The sequence below is a fragment of the Capricornis sumatraensis genome, chromosome 8, assembly GCF_032405125.1.
Source record: "Capricornis sumatraensis isolate serow.1 chromosome 8, serow.2, whole genome shotgun sequence".
Lineage (NCBI taxonomy): Eukaryota > Metazoa > Chordata > Mammalia > Artiodactyla > Bovidae > Capricornis > Capricornis sumatraensis.
Genome location: NC_091076.1, coordinates 46873455 through 46897143, shown reverse-complemented (window position 1 = coordinate 46897143; position 23689 = coordinate 46873455).

Here is a 23689-nt window from a genome sequence, read left to right as displayed (position 1 = left end):
CTTTTTGGTCATATGGCCAGGAAGCTGGGGTTTTAGTTAATCCTCTTTCCTTACCCTTTCATAAATATGAACACCTATAGGACAAAGCAGAGATACAATGGAGTGAGAGAAAAGGCAAGGAAGGATCGCCTCACCTCCCTGGGACCATAGTTCCACTGAAGGGGCTGAATGTCCGCCTGTTTCACAGTTTTGCTTCCTGTAGGTTTCTGTTGTGTGTGTGCATGCCCAGTCGTGTCTTTGTGGCCCCAAGGACGGTAGCCTGCCAGGCTCCTCTGTTCATGGGATTCTCCAGGCAAGAATACTGGAGTGGATTGCCATTTCCTTCTCTAGGGGATCTTCTTGATGCAGGGATCAAATACAGGTCTCCTACATTCCAGGGAGATTCTTTACTGACTGAGATTTGAGGGAAGCTCAAGTTTCTATTAAAACTTTTATTTACCTCAGGCTTCCCTGGTAGCTCAGATGGTAAAGAATCTGCCTGCCAACACAGGAGGTGCAGGTTTGATCCCTGAGTCAGGTTGCAAGGAGTCGGACACGACCGAGTGACTAATACACACAGAAGTATTTTGGGGGGTTCAAATGCAAGAGGATGAGAAAAAGAGGGAAAAATACAAAAAGGTGGTTTCTGCAGTCTATCTAAACATTAGATGTTCTTTTTCCTGCTTCTTAAGTCAGAACTAAAGTGGTCTTCTAGAATGCCTTCTGGATGAACAGAAGCCATTTCCTTCAGGCTTTATTTAATTTAGCTCTAGGATGTTGTTGTTTAGGCTCTAAATTGTGTCCAACTCTTTTGCGATCCCATAGACTGTAGCCCTCCAGACTCCTTTTTCCATGGGATTTCTCAGGCAAGAATACTGGAGTGGGTTGCCATTTCCTTCTACAGGGGTTATTCCAGACCCAGGGATCAAACCTGCATCTCCTGTATTGCAAGTGGATTCTTTACCACTGAGCCACCAGGAAAACCTTAAAGGATATTCTGGTAAAAGTAGTAATCTCACCTCTGGTTTGGTATTACTTTGAATTCTAGTCATGATACACAAGTTTCCCTGTATTACTATTTCCAGAACCCTCAAAATCTGCTCCATGCGTTATATCCAGTATTTATAGTTGCATTCAGTGGTAAAGACAGGGTAAAATGTGCTTATTCTATTTCATTCAGGATTGAAAATGCATATGCTATTTTTAAATATCTATTCTTCTTTATTAAGCCTTTACTTTTCCTTTGAGGAGCTATGAAAAACTTTTCATGTCTACCAGGCATATTTATGTAGAATCAGCAATGCCACTTGTGAATATATGACCCTTTCAAAGGGCATTGAGTAAGACTTGATCTCAACAAGTTAAAAATTACCATTTGCTATTTTGGAAGTTATAAAACCCATTTTGTATTGTCTTAAATAGTTCCAGAATGGCATAAACAATCAACATTCCATAATTAAACAAAGTAAATTTGGTTTAGTAATATTAATGTATCTATGATTTTAGTTGTAAATTGTTTTTCTCTTTTTTTAAAATTTAAGGATATATATTTATGTTTAATAAATATTGGCCCATACTTCATTTTTATCTTTCTTCATATAATTTAAATCACTGGGTCTACTAACAAGATAAAATAGTAAAAATTTGAATTAATATACATCTCTGAGACTCTCATGTAACCAAAGGACCCCTTTTCCAGAAAAAAAAAAAAAAGGCACAAAATTTAGGGCTTTACAGATGGATTAGAGTTCATTTGTGAAAACTAGGTAAGAATCTCTATTATGATCAGCATATTTATTACTATTAAGTAGTCAGTCATTAAAGTCTAGTTAAAATTAAAGTTTTGATTAGAAAAAGCTGAAAGAGAAGACCCAAGAATGAGTTTTACATGCATTTTAAACAGGAAAATCAAAGACTAAAGTCTGAAGCACTATAAAATATTTTCCTGTCAGAAAGTCTACTTTAGTTCAGCTTGAATATTCTACTTTCATCTGATATTACATTCAGTATTCAGAAGAAGAATATTTTGGGAATTTATGCCAAAGTCTTTTCACAGAGACACACAACTGAGCTCTCAAAAATCTGAGCTATATCGTGACCAAATTGCTGACAGCATCTTCTAATGCAGACAGCACATCTGCTGACCGAGAGAAGCGATGACTGGCTGGATTGGCATCTCCGTCTTCTATATTAGGAAAGGGGAATTTATAATCGTGTGTGTGATTGGAGCAAACATTAGCATTTTGGCTGGTAGAACCATCATCTTAATGCTTTGCCTGAAAAGACTGATCTGGAAGCAATTTAGAGAGTTTGATTTACAACCAACTTTGAAAAGAATAACACATGTTCTCAAGACATCTCGAACATGCAGTGAATAGGGAGCTGCCCAGCCACTTAAACTTGCTTTAATCTTACAGTTTAATCAAAGATTCCCTCACAAACTTTACCCTTGGGAAATTGGGGACACTCCTCGGAGAGCCTTAGGTCAGAAATCAATGTATAGTTTTACTACAGTCACCACATGCACCTCATGTTTGCAAGACATGTTTCAGTTTACGTGCCAGATTGAACTAAATTGTTTCAGAACTGCAGATACCCCCAGAGAATGAAAATCAGAAACTGTGCACAAAACACTACCAGGGACACAGCATGTCCCGACAATGAAATGAAAAGCATTTCTCCAATGATCCTGGAGAGATTCTGGTATGTTGGATATCTGCTTGTTGAGGCTAAAGTGATGGAGCTAAGACATAATAGATTGAGCAGTTCAAGTCACACTGTATACCTACAGACACCCTGTGATAACACCCTGGTAGATACAGAGAGGGGAAAGAAACTTAAAGCAATTCAGCAGTGTTTAAGTCTGTGATTTGAACTATAGCTTCACAGTTTTTGGTCTACCCTCTTAGGGTACGTACACATACAATACATACAATTTTTTTTTTCTCCCAAATAATTGTCCCTCCTTTATTGTTCTTAAGTTAATAATGCCCATTACATTACTCTCATTATAAAAAAAAACAAAAACAAAAAAAACACACAGTACTTTTGCTAGAAAGAGATGGTAACCATATGGAGAAATATAGGGAAATGCAATGAAGATGAAACAATATTAAATTTATATTAACTATGTTATGTTATTAGATAACATAATACATTACAAGTAGAAATAGAGATAAATAAGGAAATTCAATTGCTAATAAATTTAACTATTTATAAAATGTATTTCTAAATTATAAGAAAAGAGATTCTTCTTCTGGAGAAATGGAATATATTTCCCCTGGTCCTCTTAAGTACAACTAGAAATCTTGGACATCACATGTAAAACAACACAAAAAGAGAGAACAATGGAGAGAAGAAGGCAGACTATCTAGGCTGGAATCTTGGGACCAAGAGAATGACACAGAGTATCCCCAAATTTTCTTTTTGCCTCATATATCCCAGACTTGGAGCTGAAGAGGCCAGCAAACTGAAAACACCAAAAATCCCATCAAGAACCTGCTCTTATTTACTAATGATCAGAAAAGGGGCTAGAGAGCAGGAGAGAAAACATTTAGATAATTACTTCCCTAAACTAGTCAAATACCATGGTTTCTGAGGCCCCATGTCTGTCTATGTCAGCAAAAGCCCTGGGGAACCTAGACATCTACCCTCTTGAGGCTGTAACAAGATGCTAATCACCAATGACAGGTGTTGTTGGGGAAAAACAGAGACACAAGACTTTCATTGCTGCCAGCTGGTAACGAGCTGTCTTTCCCCCCTAGAGCTGTTGGAACTCATGTGGGGAGCCTGGTTTTTTAACCCCTACTTTGCAGAAAGGCATCTCTCCTATCTGCTGAAGAGGGTATCAGTGGGAGTCAGCAGGTTCAACATCTCCCAGGGATAATGAGGCCACCCTCAGTTCAAGGTTAGTGGAGACAATAAGGGGAATCAGAGCTCTTACTCAGCCCAGAAGTAACAAGGACCACCCACCCCTCAGGCACCAATGGACGCTGATTGGCCATCCTGCCTTTCTACTTCTACCTGGCAATAACAAAACAGCATTCACTTTTCTCTCAATTGAACAGTGTCAGAGAAAACCAGTTAATATTAAAAGGTTTAAATAAGATCTAGAGTTCCTATATAGTATGAAAATATTCAGGCTTAATTGAAAATCACTTGTTGTATCAAGAGCAGGAAGATTTCAGACTGAATGATAAAAGACAATAGATGCCAACAGTGAAATGACAGAGAAGTTAGAATTATCTGGCAAATAACAAGGCATCCATGAAAAAAATGCTTCAATGAGCAATTATGAGCAATCTTGAAATAAATGATAGACCAGAAAGCCTTAAGAAAGAAATAGAAACATTTCAACAAGGGAATAATAGATATAAAGAAGAACATGTAGAAAATTTAGACCCAGAAAATACAATAGCAAAAATAAAACCACACTGGTTGGGTCTCCAGTAGGAAGGAGGAGGTAGAGAAAAGAATCAATAAACTGGAAGATAATACAATCTGAACAGCAGAGAGGAAATGGAGACCATGAATGAACAAACCTTAGGGTGTCTGTGGGATTATAAAACAAAAAATCTAATATCCATGTGATCAGAATTTCAGGAAAGAAGAAAGGGGGTAGGACTAAGAAGGAAAATGTCTCAAAACTCTCAAATTTGGCAATACATGTAAACCTATGAATTCAAGAAGCTGAGTTAAATAAGCCAGATAGAGAAAGACATATATTGTATGCTATCACTCACATGAGGAATCTAAAACAGTCAGAGGCATAGAAACAGAGGGTAGAATTGTGGTTGCCAGGGACTGGGGACAGGAGAAATTGGGAGATGTTGGTCAAAGACTATAAACTTCCAATTATAAGACAAAGGAGCTATGGGACTCTAAAGTGCAGCATGATGAGTATAGTTAATGACACTGCATTCTATCCTTGAAAGTTGCTAATAGAGTGGTAACTATGTGAGGAGATGAATGTGTTTATGAAATTGGTTTTACTAACCATTTCACATGGAATACATTTATTAAATTATCATATTGATATATCTTGAGATAATTAAATTTAGAGAAGACAAACTTAAGAGAGTGAATTCCAAACAATATAAACCCAAAGAGATCCATGCCAAAGCCCATCATAAATAAACTTATAAAAGCTGAAAACAGAGAAAAAATTCTTAAGGCCAGTGAGAGAAAAATAACATTTCTAGGGAAAAACAATTTGAGTGACAATAGCTTTCATATCAGAAACTGAAAGACTGAGGAAGTGTCATGATACTTTTTTCAGTGCTAAAAGGAAAGAACTGTCAACTCAGTTCTAGTACACAGTGAAAAATATCCTTCAGGAATAAAAGGGGAAATCAAGACATTTTCCGATGAAGAAAGTATAAGAGAACTTGTTGCTGGTATTTCTACTATAAAACAATGGCTAACGGATGTTCTCTAAACAGAAAGGAAATGAAAGAAATACGAACTTGGGAACATCTAGGAAAGAAGAAAGAATATGAAACACGAAATATGGGTAAACATAATAGTTTTTTCTTCTTAAGTTTCAACTCTGTTTGAAAATTGACACAAAAATTATTGCACAGTCTGATGTGATTCTAAATGTTTCTGGAGGAAATATCTAATTAAATTGCATTATAAATGAAGGAAATTAAAGGAATGTAAAGGAAGATGAGGTCTCTATATTTGATTTTTCAGTCCAGTCACTCAGTCACGTTCAACTCTTTGTGACCCCATGGACTGCATCACGCAAGCCTTCCCTGTCCATCACCAACTGCCAGGGCTTATTCAAACTTATGTCCTTCGACTGGGTGATGCCATCCAACCATCTCATCCTCTGTCGTCCCTTCTCCTCTTGCCTTCAGTCTTTCCCAGCATCAGTGTCTTTTCCAATGAGTCAGTTCTTTGCATCAGGTGGCCAAAGTATTGGAGTTTCAGCTTCAGCATCAGTCCTTTCAATGAATATTCAGGATTGACTTCCTTTAGGATTGACTGGTTTGATCTTGCACTCCAGGGACTCACTCTCAAGAGTCTTCTCCAACACCACAGTCTAAAGGAATCAATTATTTGGTGCTTAGCTTTCTTTATGGTCCAACTCTCATATCCATACATGACCACTGGAAAAACCATAGCTTTGACTAAATGGACCTTTGTTAGTAAAGTAATATCTCTGTGTTTTAGTATGCTGTCTAGGTTGGTCAGAGCTTTTCTTCTAAGGAGCAAGTGTCATTTAATTTCATGGCTGCAGTCATCATCCGCAATGTCTTTGGAGCCCAGGGAAATAAAGTCTTGCACTGTTTCCATTGTTTCCCCATCTATTTGCCATGAAGAGATGTGACCAGATGCTATGATTTTAGTTTTTTGAATGTTGACTTCTAAGCCAGCTTTTTCACTCTCTTCTTTCACTTTCATCAAGAGGCTCTTTAGTTCCTCTTTGCTTTCTGCCATCAGGGTGGTGTCATCTGCATATCTGAGGTTATTGATATTTCTCCCCGCAATCTTGATTCCAGCTTGTGCTTCATCCAGCCCAGCATTTCTTGTGATGTACTCTGCATATAAGTTAAATAAGCAGGGTGACAATATACAGCCTTGACATACTCCTTTCCCAATTTGGAACCAGTTTGTTGTTCCACATCTGTTTCTAACTGTTACTTCTTGACCTGCATACAGATTTCTCAGGAGGCAGGTCAGGTGATTTGGTATTCCCATCTCTTGAAGAATTTCCCACAGTTCATGGTGATCCACACAGTTGAAGGCTTTAGCATAATGAATAAAGCAAAAATAGATATTTTTCTGGAACTCTCTTGCTTTCTCAGTGATCCAACAGATGTTGACAATTTTATGTTAACATTTCATTTTAACTGGTAATAAAATGATGACACCAGTAGACCAGATATGTATATATAATGCAAGACATTGAACAACCACTAAAAACACTATATAATGAGACATAATAAAAACACTGTTGATAAATCAAAATCAAGCTGTAAAATATATTCAACTACTTTAGAGGAAGGCAGGAAAAAGAAAACAGAGAAACAAAACCCAAAAGAACAGAGAACAAAAGATAAAAAACCAGACTTTAGTCCAAAATATGACAATGAATAAACTACATATACATTTTCTAATAAACCAATTATGAGACAGAACTTGAAAGAATGAATTGAAAAACATGATATAATTATATGCAGTCTATAAGAAACTCATGTTAAATATAAATATTTGGTATGATGAAAATAAAGGATGCATAAAGATATATAAAGCACAGTTTAATCAAAGAAAAACAGGAAGAGCTATTTTTATAATAATTATATATAAATATATGTTTAATAATTAACATTAATTAATAATCATTAATTACCATAATCATTAATACTTATTAATATTAAGCAAAATAGATGAGAGTGAAGAAAAATTTTAGAGACAGAGTGGAGCATTATATAATATTAAACAGGTCATTTCACCAAAAGACAAAACAGTCCTATGTATGCAACAAGCAACAGAGTCAAGATATTAATCAAACAAAAACTGACAGAGCTGAAAAGAAAAATAGACAAATCAAAAATATAGTTGGAAACTTCAAAATCCCTCTCTCACGTATTGACAGAATTGACTGGACTTATAATCATCAAAGAGATAGAAGACATATATATTAATAGGATGTAATAAGCATTTAGAGAACACTCTATCCGTAGTGCTCAGAATACATACTTTTCAAGCTCATGTAGATCGAAGACCAAGATAGACAATATCATGGAATATAAAACAAATTTCTTTAAATTTCAAACAATTACAAATTATGAAAGTGAAAGCGTTAGTCACTCAGTTATGTCCTACTCTTTGGAACTCCATGGACTGTAGCCTGCCAGGCTCCTGTGTTCATGGGATTTCTCAGGCAAGAATACTGGAGTGGGTAGCTATTCCCTTCTCCAGGGGATCTTCCCAAACCAGGTATCAAACCGCTATCTCCTTGTAGATAGCAGTTAAAATGATAAGTTGTATGCTATTTATATTATAACACAATAGAAAAAGTCAATTCTAGAATACTAATAAAATGGTAATGCTTTAGGCTGACAAACAATATCCACATAAAACATGCAGCATACAGAAGTCAGGAAAGTGAAGGCCATCTGGGTGTAGTGTATAAAAAAAAAAATAAGAAAGCTCTGCAAGTGCTGATTTCTTGACATGGGTTCTTATAACACAAATATTTCAGTTTATGACATTTCACTGAGCAACACAAGTAGGACATGTGCACTTTCATGTATTTTAGTATACCTCAATAATAAATAAAAACTAAATATTTCTAAAAATTATAAAAGTGTGTTCTCTGATTACAAAATAATCTAGTAGAAATCAACAACAGAGACATAATAGGTAAATCTCTAAACATTTGGAAACTGAGTAGAATATTTCCAAATAATTTCTGAGTCAAAAAGGAAATCTCAAAAGAAATTAAAAAGCATACACTGAACTGAATAAAAATGCAAATACAATATTTCAAAAATTTTGGAAATAGCTGTGATGAAAATTTATCCCACTAAATGTATGTATTAGAAAAGAAGAAATCTAAAACTAGTCATCTATACTCCAACCTTAGTAACCTAGAAAAAGGTCAAAATACCCATAACAAACAGAAGAAGGAAAATAATAAAGATAAAAGTAGAGCTAAAGAAATTAAAAGCTGAAAACAATAGAGAAAAATCAATAAAATAAACGGCTGGTTTTTTGAAAATATTAATAAATAGTTAAAACTCTACCAAGATTAATCAAGAAAAAGAAAAAGAGAGAGAGAGAGAAGATACAAATTTCAATATCAGGAATGAAACTGAAATATCACTACAGATTCTACAGACATCAAAATAATAATTAGGAAAGTACCATGAAATCTCTACAAATAAGTATGATAATTATTTATGACAGAAAATGGATCCAATTCCTAAAAAAAAAAAAAAAAAAAAACCAGAACTCAGTTAATAGATAATTTGAATTGCCTTAAAGTTATTAAGGAAATTGAATTTATAATTGTTATTCTCCCAAAAGAGAAATCTCCAGACTTACTTTCCCTGGGGAAATATATCAAGCATTTAAGGAAGAATGAACAGCTCTTCTATACATTTATTTCCAGAAAATAGGAAAACAACAACAACAACAACAACAACACTTCCTAATTGATTTTATGAAACTGCTATTACTCTGATACCCAAACCAGACATAGACATTCCAAAGTAAGAAAATGTAGACATATATATACACGACGGTAGACACAAAATTCTTTAACAAAATATTAGGAAATGAAATTGATAGATATATAAAAAAATTATACATAATGACCAAACAGATTTTATCACACTGACGAAAAGCTGATGCAATATTAAAAAATCAGCTGATGCAATTCACCACATTAAGACTGAAGAGAAAGAAATCAATGAGCATATCAATTAATGCAGAGAAAACATTAACAAAATTCCCCACAAATTTATGATAAGAGCGTCTGGAAAAATAGTGATAACTTTCTTAGTTTGACAAAAATTACCTTCGGAATTTTAACTAACGTTATCTTTAACCTGGAAAGACTGCATGTGCGTCCCTAAGATTAAGAGCAAGGCAAAGGTGCTGATTTATTCTCACTCAACACAATGTTGGAACTTCCAGTTAACAAAATAAAAAATACAGAAAACAAGAGCAATATCAAAAGAAAAGGAGAAAATAAAATTGCTCCTATTGTATATGACATAATTGTTTAAGTACAAAATCCCAAAGAATTTTCAAAAAAATTTAAAAACCAATGCCTTAAACTAGTGAGTTTAGCAACGTTGCAGGATATAGGATAAGCATAGAAAAATCAATTTTATTTCTACATATTTACAATGAACATGTGGACCTCAATTTAAAAAAACAACACCATTTAAAGTTTGTATTGAGATTGATATATACACTGCTGTGCTGTGCTTAGTTGATCAGTGACGTCCGGCTCTTTACAACCTCATGGTCTGTAGGCGCCAGGTTCCTCTGTCCATGGGGAATGTCCAGGCAAGAATACTGGAGTGGGTTGCCACTGGGTCCCCTCCAGGGTCCCCTCCAGGGGATTGTCCCAACCCAGGTCTCTCACATGGCAGGGTGATCCTTTACTGTCTGAGCCACCAGGGAAGCCCAAGAATACTGGAGAGGGTAGCCTATCCCTTCTCCAGGATTTCTCTGTGTATCCCTTCTTCAGGGGATCTTCCTGACCCAGAAATTAAACAGGGGTCTCCTGCATTGTAGAGGATTTTTTCCCAACTGAGATACCAGGGAAGTCCTATATACATACTACGATACATCAAATAGGTAACTAATAAAGACTTACTGCATAGCATAAGGAACACTACTCTATAATTACCTCTATGGGAAAAGTAGACATCCTGGAATGTGAAGTCAAGTGGGCCGTAGAAAACATCACTATGAACAAAGCTAGTGGAGGTGATGGCATTCCAGTTGAGCTGTTTCCAATCCAGAAGGATGATGCTGTGACAGTGCTGCACTCAATATGCCAGCAAATTTGGAAAACTCAGCAGTGGCCACAGGACTGGAAAAGCTCAGTTTTCATCCCAATCCCAAGAAAGGCAATGCCAAAGAATGCTCAAACTACCGCACAATTGCACTCATCTCACAGGCTAGTAAAGTAATGCTCAAAATTCTCCAAGCCAGGCTTCAGCAATACGAGAACCGTGAACTTCCTGATGTTCAAGTTGGTTTTAGAAAAGGCAGAGGAACTAGAGATCAAATTGCCAACATCCGCTGGATCATGGAAAAAGTAAGAGAGTTCCAGAAAAACATCTATTTCTGTTCTATTGACTATGCCAAAGCCTTTGACTGTGTGGATCACAATAAACTGTGGAAAATTCTGAGAGGGATGGGAATACCAGACCACCTAACCTGCCTCTTGAGAAATCCGTATGCAGGTCAGGAAGCAACAGTTAGAACTGGACATGGAACAACAGACTGGTTCCAAATAGGAAAAGGAGTACGTCAAGGCTGTATATTGTCAGCCTGCTTATTTAACTTCTATACAGAGTACATCATGAGAAACGCTGGACTGGAAGAAACAGAAGCTGGAATCAAGATTGCGGGGAGAAATATCAATAACCTCAGATATGCAGATGACACCACCCTTATGCCAGAAAGTGAAGAAGAACTAAAAAGCCTCTTGATGAAAATGAAAGAGGAGAGTGAAAAAGTTGGCTTAAAGCTCAACATTCAGAAAAGAAAAATCATGGCTTCCAGTCCCATAACTTCATGGGAAATGGAGAAACAGTGGAAACAGTGTCAGACTTTATTTTTGGGGGTTCCAAAATCACTGCAGATGGTGACTGCAGCCATGAAATTAAAAGACACTTACTCCTTGGAATAAAAGTTATGATCAACCTAGATAGCGTATTCAAAAGCAGAGACATTACTTTGCCGACTAAGGTACATTTAGTCAAGGTTATGGTTTTTCCATTGGTCATGTATGGATATGAGAGTTGGACTGTGAAGAAGGCAGAGCACCAAAGAATTGATGCTTTTGAACTGTGGTGTTGGAGAAGACTCTTGAGAGTCCCTTGGACTGCAAGGAGATCCAACCAGTTCATTCTGAAGGAGATCAGTCCTGGGTGTTCTTTGGAAGGAATGATGCTAAAACTTCAACTCCAGTACTTTGGCCACCTCATGAGAAGAGTTGACTCATTGGAAAAGACTCTGATGGTGCTGGGAGGGATTGGGGGCAGGAGGAAAAGGGGACAACAGAGGAGGAGTTGGCTGGATGGCATCACTGACTCAATGGCCGTGAGTCTGAGTGGACTCCGGGAGTTGGTGTTGGACAGGGAGGCCTGGCATGCTGCGATTCATTGGGCCGCAAAGAGTCGGACATGACTGATGGGCTGAAGTGAACTGATGGAAAAAGTATCTAAAATAAGAGTGGATATATGTATATGTATAACTGATTCACTTTGTTGTACACCTGAAACTAACATAGTAAATCAACTATACTCTGATAAACTTAAAAAAAAAAAAACTGGTCAAAAAGAGAAATAGGTGTAAATCTAACAAAATATGTTCAGCACTATGCGCACAGGAAACAATGCTGATGAAAGAAATAAAATAAGATGTAAATAAATAGGCATTCTATGATTCTGGATTGGAAGACTAAGTGTAAAATGATGTCTATTCTACCCAAATTGGTGTATAAGTTTACCACAACTTTTGTCAAAACTCTATAAAACTTCTTGTAGATATAAGCAAAATTAACTTAAAATTTATAAGGAAAAGAAAAGGAACTAATAGGAAACAAACTACTGGTGACCAGAGGAGAGAGACAAAGGAGGGAATGATTAAGTTAGGGGTATGGGAGTAACTTATACAATCTACCATGTATTGATCTTCCCTTGTAGCTCAATCAGTAAAGAATCTGCCTGCAATGCAGGAGAAGAGACCTGGGTTTGATTCCTGGGTTCGGAAGATCCCCTGGAGAAGGAAATGGCAACCAGCTCCAGTATTTTTGCTTGGAGAATCCCATGGACAGAGGAGCCTGGCAGGCTATAGTCCATGTGGTCACAAGAGTTGGACATGACTTAGTGACTAAACCTCCACCACCATGTATAAAATAGGTAAACAACAAGGGTACATTGTACATCACAGGGAATTATAACCATTAATTTATAAAGACTTTTAATAGAATAGAATCTGTAAAATACTGAATCACTATACTGTATATTTGAAATTAATATAATATTGTAAATCAACTCTACTTCAGTTAAAAATAAGCTTGAAAAAAGAAGAATAAAGTGGAAGGAATCAGTCCACCTAATTTCAATATTTATTATATAACTACAGTACAATAATAAACTGTGTGGTCCTGGTGGAGGGATACATGTACAGATCAATGGAACAGAACAGAGAGCTCACACAAATATGCTGAAAAGATTATTGACAACGATACAAAAGCAGTTCAACAGGGGGGAAGATAGTCTTCTCAACAAATGGTAGTAGAGTAGTTGGACATCATTAGGGAGAAAAAAATGAACTTCAATCCAATTCTCACACTTCATACAAAAGCTCAAAATTGTTCATGAACTTAAATGTAAAAGCGTTTAAGTCCTTTAAAAGAAAAAGGAAAATTTGGAGATTCCAGAGTTAGTAAAAAATGCTTAGCTTTGATGGAAAAGCCACAGCCCACAAAAGGAATAACTGATAAAACAGAATAAACAAAGAATGGGAAGAAATATTTTTAAACCACATATTCAACATTCATATACGCAATATGTAATTATTTCAAAGCTCAACAATAAAAAATAATGTATCCAATTAGAAAATAAGTAGTTTAGGAACTATTTCATTAAAGAGGATATGTTTACAATGACAGCTGAATATATGGAAATGGTCAACATCATTAACCATTAGGAGTATTCAAATTATAACCACGACAGGTTATCACAATATGCCTATCAGTTCAGTTCACTCGCTCAATTGTGTCCGACTCTTTGCGACCTCATGAACCGCAGCATGCCAGGCCTCCCTGTTCATCGCCAACTCCCAGAGTCCACCCAAACCCATGTCCATTGAGTCTGTGATGCCATCCAACCATCTCATCCTGTTGTCTCCTTCTCCTTCTGCCCTCAATCTTTCCCAGCATCGGGGTCTTTTCAAATGAGTCAGCTCTTTGCATCAGGTGGCCAAAGTATTGGAGTTTCAGCTTCAGCATCAGTCCTTCCAATGAATAATCAGGACTGATCTCTTTTAGGATGGACTGGTTGGATCTCCTTGCAGTTCAAGGGACTCTCAAGAGTCTTCTCCAACACCACTGTTCCAAAGCATCTATTCTTCGGTGCTCAGCTTTCTTTATAGTCCAACTCTCACATCCATACATGACTACTGGAAAAACCATAGCCTTGACTAGACGAACCTTTGTTGACAAAGTAATGTCTCTGCCTTCTAATATGCTGTCTAGGTTGGTCAGAATGGCTAAAATAATAAATAGTTGGATTACTCTCAACAGTTGTCTTTGAACCCAGCTTCTGGTTCTACAGTCTTCTGGGTTTACCTTCTCGGAATTCTTTGAAGTCTTGCCTTTGAATTGTTATCTTCCTCTAGATACGCTTACTCAATATGGAGATACATGATTTTCTAGTTATAACTAGAGGTGGAAAGCCAGTAGGCATCACAGGTTGGTGTTGAATAAAATGAGTTTAAAAATATTGCTCCTCCCTGGAGACAATAGGCCATCTCAACTGGTATGCACCTGTGGTTCTCAGTGAAATACTGTTTTTCCAGAAAACTAAGACCTAGCCATCTTTAAGCTTAGAAAGGCAGGTGAAAGCATGAAATAATGAGTAAGACATAAAGTGAACTAGTTTCACAAATGTGAGGGAAATGGCAATTGTGAACATAAAAGTTTTTTTCCTTTATAATGGGAATATATTTGCCATGAGGGGTTTTAATCTCATAAAAATAATTTTTCTGTAGAGAACCACCAGCCTAAATTCCAAAAAGAAGGCATAAATAATATTGGGGGATCTTTGAACTCTGAAAGCTCCTAAAGATGGCATGGAAATATTGGCCAGCATGTATCTCCTTGAGATGGTAAGAATCATTTCAAGTTCTTGGTTTAGCTAATGTGCTTATAGGCAAGCCGGTAAGCTGGCAGCTAGCAGACATGGGAAATTAAAGCATGAGCACAGTGCTTTCCCTTTCCTTATCCTGTATGAATCATGTCCTTTTGCTGCTGTTGCTACTACTGCCACCATTCCTGCCCCTGCATCAGCTGGAAACCAGAAAGTTTAAACTTTGCCATCAGTGTGGCTTAGGGCTCAGACCAGGAGAAAAAAGGAAAAGTAGGTATGAGAGAGCCAGATATTATGGTGAGGCTGAGTCCTTAAATTCAGATTGAGACTATGAGTGGAATTCATTCAGAATCAAATGTTCCGATTTCTAACATCTTTATTCCCCCCACCCACCCCACCCCACCCCACCCCATTGTTTAATTTTGACTTCTGGGATGGTGATGTCTACCTTCTGTTGATAGCTTTCTTCCTCCTCATCTTTGACTCTGTTCAGCCAATACTGCTAATGGTGCATGTGCAGGAGAAACAGAGAGATACTGAGATGCAGAAGTGTGTCTGGTCCTCCCACTTAGCACAGCTGTGTGACACACCTATAGGAGCTGAGTCCAGCTGTCAGTTAACTTAGTTTGCATTAGCAATAGGCACATATTATGATATTATCTTGATCCATACCTGTTTCAGATAAACTGAAGTCTTGTTTTTCACTTGCCTACAGCTTTGATCCTTCAAATATTACTACCCAACTTTGTGCTTATGTAGTGTGTTAATTAACCTCATTTTTACAACTGGGTAAGGCAAGCAAGATAGACACTATCACCATTTTTCACAATGGAAAATTGAGGTGATTTGAAATGGTTCCATTTTACTTACTGTCCAATATCTGTACTGTTCTATGTTGTTTCTGCTGCCTGCTATCTACATGGCTATTGTCTGTGTGACTACTTTGCTTTGAAGGTTGATACTAAATCCTTATAAACCTAGAAAATAGGTATTGTTGGCCTCGATGTGCTTTTGTTGGGGCCAAAATGGATCAATCAAAATAGCTCTTTAAACTTATCCCCAAACAATTTTTCTTTTGGTCTGGGATTCACAATTTTATTTTCTTGTCTATCTTTCTCATTAAGAGAAATTGTGAGGTTAGGAGGGAAAATAACTTTGGATAATAAATCAGAAAAAATTGAAATGACTGGACTGAGTGCTGACCTCACGTTGATACTCTGTGGGGCATAGTCTTTCAGGCTTTGAAAATGGTACAATTTACTGAGGTTCTTAAAAAATAATCCTTCACATGACTATGCTGGCTGTGTCTGGAGCCAGATCAAAGTTCTATTTGGTTTGTGATAGAGCCTCCTGGGGGAGAAGTCAGTACTTTGGCCTGCATTTATATTCTGGCTCCATCACTGATTTATCTATGACAGGTGAAATTGTTCAGTCTTTGTGCCTGGGTCTCCTCATTCATAAGGTGAAGCTTGTAATAATACCTATCATAGGGTTGAGAGCCTCCAGGAGATAGTATATCTCAGTTATGTAGAACAATAACCATATACTCAATATGCATTAACTATATTATTGCTGATTTTCCTTTCATCTGGCTGCTTGGAAAATATATACATTTTAAAGTTTTTTCTGAGCTTTTTAAATTAAGGGGACTAGTGTTCATGCTTTTGTAGAAAAAAGTAATATTAGAGACCAGTCACTAGATGGATAAAGCAGTAGAAACCCAAAACTATGATCACAGTTTGTGTAGCAAAGAGTGGATTTTAGGCTAGTTAAAATTGTCTTGCTGTTGCTGCTGCTGCTATGTCACTTCTCTCGTGTCTGACTCTGTGCAACCCTATAAATGGCAGCCCACTAGGCTCCACTGTCCCTGGGATTATCCAGGCAAGAATACTGGAATGGGTTGCAATTTCCTTCTCCAATGCATGAAAGTGAAAGTGAAGTCGCTCAGTCATGCCCAACTCTTAGCGACTACATAGACTGCAGCCCACCAGGCTCCTCCGTCCATAGGATTTTCCAGGCAAGAGTACTGGAGTGGAATCTCCACACTGTTCTCCATAGTGGCTGTACTAGTTTGCATTCCCACCAACAGTGCAAGAGGGTTTCCTTTTCTCCACACCCTCTCCAGCATTTATTACTTGCAGACTTTTGGATCACAGCCATTCAGACTGGCGTGAAATGGTACCTCATTGTGGTCTTGATTTGCATTTCTCTAATAATGAGTGATGTTGAGCATCTTTTCATGTGTTTGTTAGCCATCCATATGTCTTCTTTGGAGAAATGTCTATTTAGTTCTTTGGCCCATGTTTTGATTGGGTCGTTTATTTTTCTGGAATTGAGCTGCATAAGTTGCTTGTATATTTTTGAGATTAGTTGTTTGTCAGTTGCTTCATTTGCTATTATTTTCTCCCATTCAGAAGGCTGTCTTTTCACCTTGCTTATATTTTCCTTTGTTGTGCAGAAGCTTTTAATTTTAATTAGATCCCATTTGTTTATTTTTGCTTTTATTTCCAGAATTCTGGGAGGTGGATCATAGAAGATCCTGCTGTGATTTATGCCGGAGAGAGTTTTGCCTATGTTCTCCTCTAGGAGTTTTATAGTTTCTGGTCTTACATGTAGATCTTTAATCCATTTTGAGTTTATTTTTGTGTGTGGTGTTAGAAAGTGATCTAGTTTCATTCTTTTACAAGTGGTTGACCAGTTTTCCCAGCACCACTTGTTAAAGAGATTGTCTTTTCTTCATTGTATATTCTTGCCTCCTTTGTCAAAGATAAGGTGTCCATATGTGTGTGGATTTATCTCTGGGCTTTCTATTTTGTTCCATTCATCTATATTTCTGTCTTTGTGCCAGTACCATACTGTTTTGATGACTGTGGCTTTGTAGTAGAGCCTGAAGTCAGGCAAATTGATTCCTCCAGTTCCATTAGAACTGCCTTATGACCCAGCAATCCCACTGCTGGGCATACACACCAAGGAAACCAGAATAGAAAGAGACACATGTACCCCAATCTTCATCGCAGCACTGTTTATAATAGCCAGGACATGGAAACAACCTAGATGTCCATCAGCAGATGAATGGATAAGAAAGCTGTGGTACATATACACAATGGAGTATTACTCAGCCTTCAAAAAGAATACATTTGAATCAGTTCTAATGAGATGGATGAAACTGGAGCTGATTATACAGAGTGAAGTAAGCCAGAAAGAAAAACACCAATACAGTATACTGTATGATGACCATGTATGCGTGACAGCAAAAGAGACACAGATGTGTATAGCGGACTTTTGGACTCTGAGGGAGAAGGAGAGGGTGGGATGATTTGGGAGAATGGCATTGAAACATCTATACTATCATGTAAGAAACGAATTGCCAGTCTATGTTTGATGCAGGATACAGGATGTTGGGGCTGGTGCACGGGGATAATCCAGAGAGATGATATGGGGTGGGAGGTGGGAGGGAGGTTCATGTTTGGGAACTCATGTACACCTGTGGTGGATTCATGTCAATGTATGGCAAAACCAATACAGTATTGTAAAGTAAAATAAAGTAAAAATAAAGATAATAAATAAATAAATAAATAAATAAATAAATTTTTTCTGGAATCTAAAAAAAAAAAAAAGAGTACTGGAGTGGGTTGCCATTGTCTTCTCCAAAGATTGTTTTGCTACTTATTAACTATGTGTTCTTGGCTAATTAAATAAATTTTGACTACATATCTCTGTAAGATGGAGATAGTAACACTTCATCTCATCTTTTGTTGCTGTAGTGCTCAGAAGTCATATTCAAGAAATGGTTCTGTGAGTGTCAAATTGTAAGAAGGTTGTTTATTATGATTCATGTTTAGATAAAACTTACGGGGTTTTAAGTGAAGAAATCTGCTTTCAAGAGCTGTTAAATGAGCCACATAAGTTCTGACCTAGAGACTCTACTTCCTAAACTGCATGAGAACCTAAATGTCTCTAATGACTCACTGAAATATTAATACATTAATTTCTTTATTATAAATGAGTCACAAGCCATTTTATATTTGTTTTAATGTTTCAAAGTTACAAGCTGTTTTAATGTTTGTACTCTAGAAGACAGTTGTTGTTCAGTCGCTCAGTTGTGCCCAACTCTTTGTGACCCCATGGACTACAGCATGCCAGGCTTCCCTGTCCATCACCATCTCCTGGAGTTTTCTCAAACTCATGTCCACTGAGTCGATGATGCCATCCAACCATCTCATCCTCTGTCATTCCCTTCTCCTCCTGCCTTCAATCTTTCCCAGCATCAGGGTCTTTTCCAATAAGTCACTTCTTTGCATCAGGTGACCAAAGTATTGGAGCTTCAGCTTCAGCATCAGTCCTTCCAATAAATATTCAGCGTTGATTTCCTTTAGGATTGACTTGTTTGATCTCCTTGCTGTCCAAAGGACTCTTACAGAGTATATTTATTCAGAATGCTGTTTTCAGTTTTTCCCTGGTTCCTATGACATCTGCAACAAGTGACTACAAAGGCTAGCAGTCTGGTTGTCATGTTTGTTCCTCCCTCCCTCTTTTCATTCTTTCCTTTCTTTCCTCTTTCCTATCTTGCTTTCTTTTAATGAGTAGCATTGAATAGCATGGAGGATGATTATTCCACTTTGAGGCTTTTCAGAAATTAATTTTCAATATTTCCATTTGGAAAATCAGCTCATTCATTAACTATTTGTTTCAAAATATCTACTATGTTATGTACTGATGGTGATAAAATGAAAGCATAAGATCTTTAAGCTTGAGAATTTGAGGCAGTTGGCAGTACAGAATATTCTCACAACATTTATTGGACATTTTTTTGCAGATTATACATTCTTCTTATATGCACTATTTCATCATGATATTACCTATTAATAATGTTGCTACTGTACTTAATGAAACTCCAAGAAACAGGGACCTCTGAAGTATGACACCTAATGACAAAAGAAAGAAATGCAATAAAAATGGGAGAGCAGGACACTATGAAAAGATATAATAGAGGGATCTATTGTAGTGTTTGACAAGAGGAGGCTGAAGTGTTTGTTCATGGAAAGAATAAAGAAGGAATTAACTTCAAGATGATTTGTAGTGAAACATATGGGGTTGGGTTAGGGGAACATTGGTTTTGGATGGGGGGACCATTGCAGACAGAAGAAAGTTCAGCAACCAGGAGGTGAGCATGCATTTGACATATTTTGAGAACAGAAAGCACCCTGAATAGCTAGAGTAGGGATGACAAAGGGGAAGGGTAGCCAGACTTTAAGTTGATGAAGTAGTCTTGGGCCAGGCCATGAACACTGTAAATGCTGCAATGTGTTTTAGACTGTACCTTAATTGATATGGGAAATCATTAAGAGGTTTTGAGCGGAGGGATGACTTGATTTTAAAATATCACTCTGGTTGTAAAATACATTATTGTGTTTAGTCAATAAGTTGTGCTTGACTCTTTGCGACCTCATGGACTGTAGCCCGCCAGGCTCTGCTGTCCATGGGATTCTCCAGGCAAGAACACTGGGGTGCGTTGCCATTTCCTTTAGCAGGAGATCTTCCCAACCCAGGGACTGAACTCACTTTTCCAGCTTGGCAAGCAAATTCTTTACCAGTGAGCCATCTGGGAAGCCCTATAAACTATATATGTGCTGGTATGATATTGGAGGACCAAAGGAGCTGAGCTCTTAATTTAGGGTAGAATCTGACCTTTGAATTGGGGAAATGGAGGGAGCTAAGAATTTCAAGTTGGATGATAGAGAATATAGAATTCTAAGTAAGAGAAATTCCAAGTGAAAAGATATTGAAAAGGGGGCATCAGTTCAATGCTGGTTCCAAGGAACAGATACGATGTGAGGTAAGGGTTTATAGTGACCCATCCATTTCTGGCCTTGGCAGGTGACAGTTTTAAGATCATATGAATGGTAAGGCAGAGGGTTAGAGTTAGTATAAAGTACTTGTATTTCTTGGCATTAGAATAGCAGTGTAATGGCCTTGATCTTGAAAATGGGATCTATCAGATACTTTGCTTTAAGAATCTTAAGAAGAAAGATTGGCTGAATGGGGCAAAATAATACAAACATTTATAATAATAAAAAAGACAATAGAGGAGATCTAGAAATAGAGGAAAGATTTTTAAATTAGATTTAAGATACCCTAACCACAAGTAAAGAATGATCAGTTGAACTGCATTAAAAGTAAAAGTTTATGTCCATGAAAAGTCATCATTTATGAGTCCAAAGGAAAGCCACTCAATGGGAAAAGATAATTATAACACATAAGCTGACAAAGGACTTGCATTCAAATATGTAAAGAATGGTTAAAAATCAATAAGGAGAAGGGCCAACTCAACACAAAAATAAGACTCTTCCCTTGTTAAATTGTTTTTCATACAACTCATTTCTCTGTAATGTTTCATTGTGTGGCTTCTCCATAATTATTTAATATTGATGAATATTTGGGTAATCTACAGTATTGGACTATTAATAACTCTATCAACATTCTTATATTTGTATATCTTTTTGCATAGATAAGTACATGTTTATAAGTGGTGAATCTAGTAGAGGAACTTCATAAAAAAGGGTTCATTGAATGTATTAAAAATTCCAAATATTATTTGTAAAGAGGGAAATAAAAATTAAATCATATGAGCTTTCATTATATACAAAAATTGAGAAGATCCAAAGTACTATGTATGAAAAAAAGTTGGTGCAAGGATAATTGTCAGCAAAGAAATTGTGATATTCTATTAGTGGGAGTTTAAATGGTTGCAATGATTTTGGAAATGAGCTTTGCATAATCTACTAAAATGTTGATAGTACACATATCTTTTGCTTCTGGCTGGGGGAGTGGTTGGAAGGGGCACTAACGTAGTACTGGAAATACTCTGTTCCTTAGTAGTTAGTAGTTACAAAGGTATTCATTCTGTCTCAGTTCACTTATGTATTTATGTTTTGTGTAATTTTCTAAATGTATTATACTTGAGCAGTTTTAAAATATGATAATAATTTGCCTTATAAGATAATTTTCCACAGTGTGCCATTCATTTGAGTTTCCAGATTATATGTAGCTTCTAACTTATATACAGATTAGTTGGCTAGCTGAACCATAAGTTCGACAGCTGAAGTCTCCTCCATATTGGGTTTTTGGCCAAAAAATCTATGTTACAGAAAAACCCAAACCAACATTTTGGTCAACCCAATACCAATATATCCCTTTGGAAGGATTAATTAAGGAATATGAAATACTAGCATTGTTTGGGAAAAAATCTAATAAAAATTATATCAACCCTTTAATGTTACACAGGTTAACCCCAAAACATTTTATTTATTTATTCCTAAATGGCTTGATATTAGTCAGTTTACATATACTGGACTTGCTATTTGTTTCAGACAACTAAGACATCTTTAATAAAAATATGAAAGCTATTATTCCATTTATTGGTAGACAGGATTTTTTTTCAGAAGTGATTTCCATAAATGAAAAAATGGGAACTTGTTTTGACTGGTGCAAACACTGCAAATTTGGGAATTAGATAATCTAAATGGCAGCCCACTCCAGTATTCTTGCCCAGGAAATCCCATAAACAGTGGAGCCTGGCGGGCTACATTCCATAGAACTGCAAAGAGTCGGACATGACTGAGCACACACACACACACACACACTCCCCACACACAAACACACACCCACAGTTTTTTTAATTTAAAAATTCTATAATTACTTCTTATGATATTGGAAAGTGAGGCAGATAAATGTATATGAAAGGTATGGTAAAATAAACCTTTTGTTATCCAGAGATTGATCACCAAATAAAGGCAAGGAAAATCATGTAATTTGTAAGCCATATTTCCATGAACATAATTGGAAAACTGAATGCCTGTCAATTCATTTAGCAAATTCCTTCTTAAAACTGCAAAGTCTATACATTTTCTGAAATTTAGAAGTATCCTGAAAAAACTTAACAAAATTTGCATGCATTTCAGGAAAGCTGTTGCTTAACTTGCAAGAAAATTCCTCTAGGTTAGCAAGAAGAGAAGTAAAAAAACAAAACAAAACAAAAGACCCCCAGTAAAAAACTCCTCTGAAACAAAGAAATTAATTTCCTGTTGCTTTATTGATGTCTTTAATCACTTTTCCCTGCGGCATCTTAACTGGTGGCACTGCCTTTCAGTGTTAATATTCACACTCAAGGAGTCTCTTCTTAGTTTCCTGTTGTGTGAATGACAGCTTGAAAAAGAAAGAATAACAGTGAGAGCTAGAGTGAGAGAAGAGAAACATGAAAAAAAGGAGTAACTGGGATTTCATTTGTTTCACTTTGTAGTAAATAGGACATTTTAAACAGTTTTATGAAACAACTAAAAATTTAACCAACTGGATGTGAAATATAAACTAAGTTCCCCCTCCTCACTTTTACAGCAGTGACCAAATCATAAATTTTAATCATGACTGAATAAAAACAGGTATTCATTTTTGTGTATCTGTGTGTGTTGGGGGGGTTTAATGTATTAGTTGGTAAATTTCAAGAAAGTGGGAATCATGTCTTACCTAGTCAATCTTTAATCTCTACAATATGGTAACAGTGATTTGCCGATCATAGATTCTCAATAATTGCATCTAATCACATCTAGTTTATGAACACTGATTTCTATTTTTTTGTTCCAAGAAAGGATGATTAATAGTTGAAGCAGGAAGTGGCAACTGGTCCCATCACTTCATGGGAAATAGATGGGGAAACAATGGAAACAGGGTCAGACTTTATTTTGGGGGGATCTAAAATCACTGCAGATGGTGATTGCAGCAATGAAATTAAAAGACGCTTACTCCTTGGAAGGAAAGTTATGACCAACCTAGATAGCATATTCAAAAGCAGAGACATTACTTTGCCAACAAAGGTCCGTCTAGTCAAGGCTATGGTTTTTCCAGTGGTCATGTATGGATGTGAAATTTGGACTGTGAAGAAAGCTGAGTGCCGAAGAACTGATGCTTTTGAACTATGGTGTTGGAGAAGACTCCTGAGAGTCCCTTCAACTGCAAGGAGATCCAACCAGCCCATTCTAAGGGAGATCAGTCCTGGGTGTTCATTGGAAGGACAGATGCTAAAGCTGAAACTTCAATACTTTGGCCACCTCATGTGAAGAGTTGATTGATTGGAAAAGACT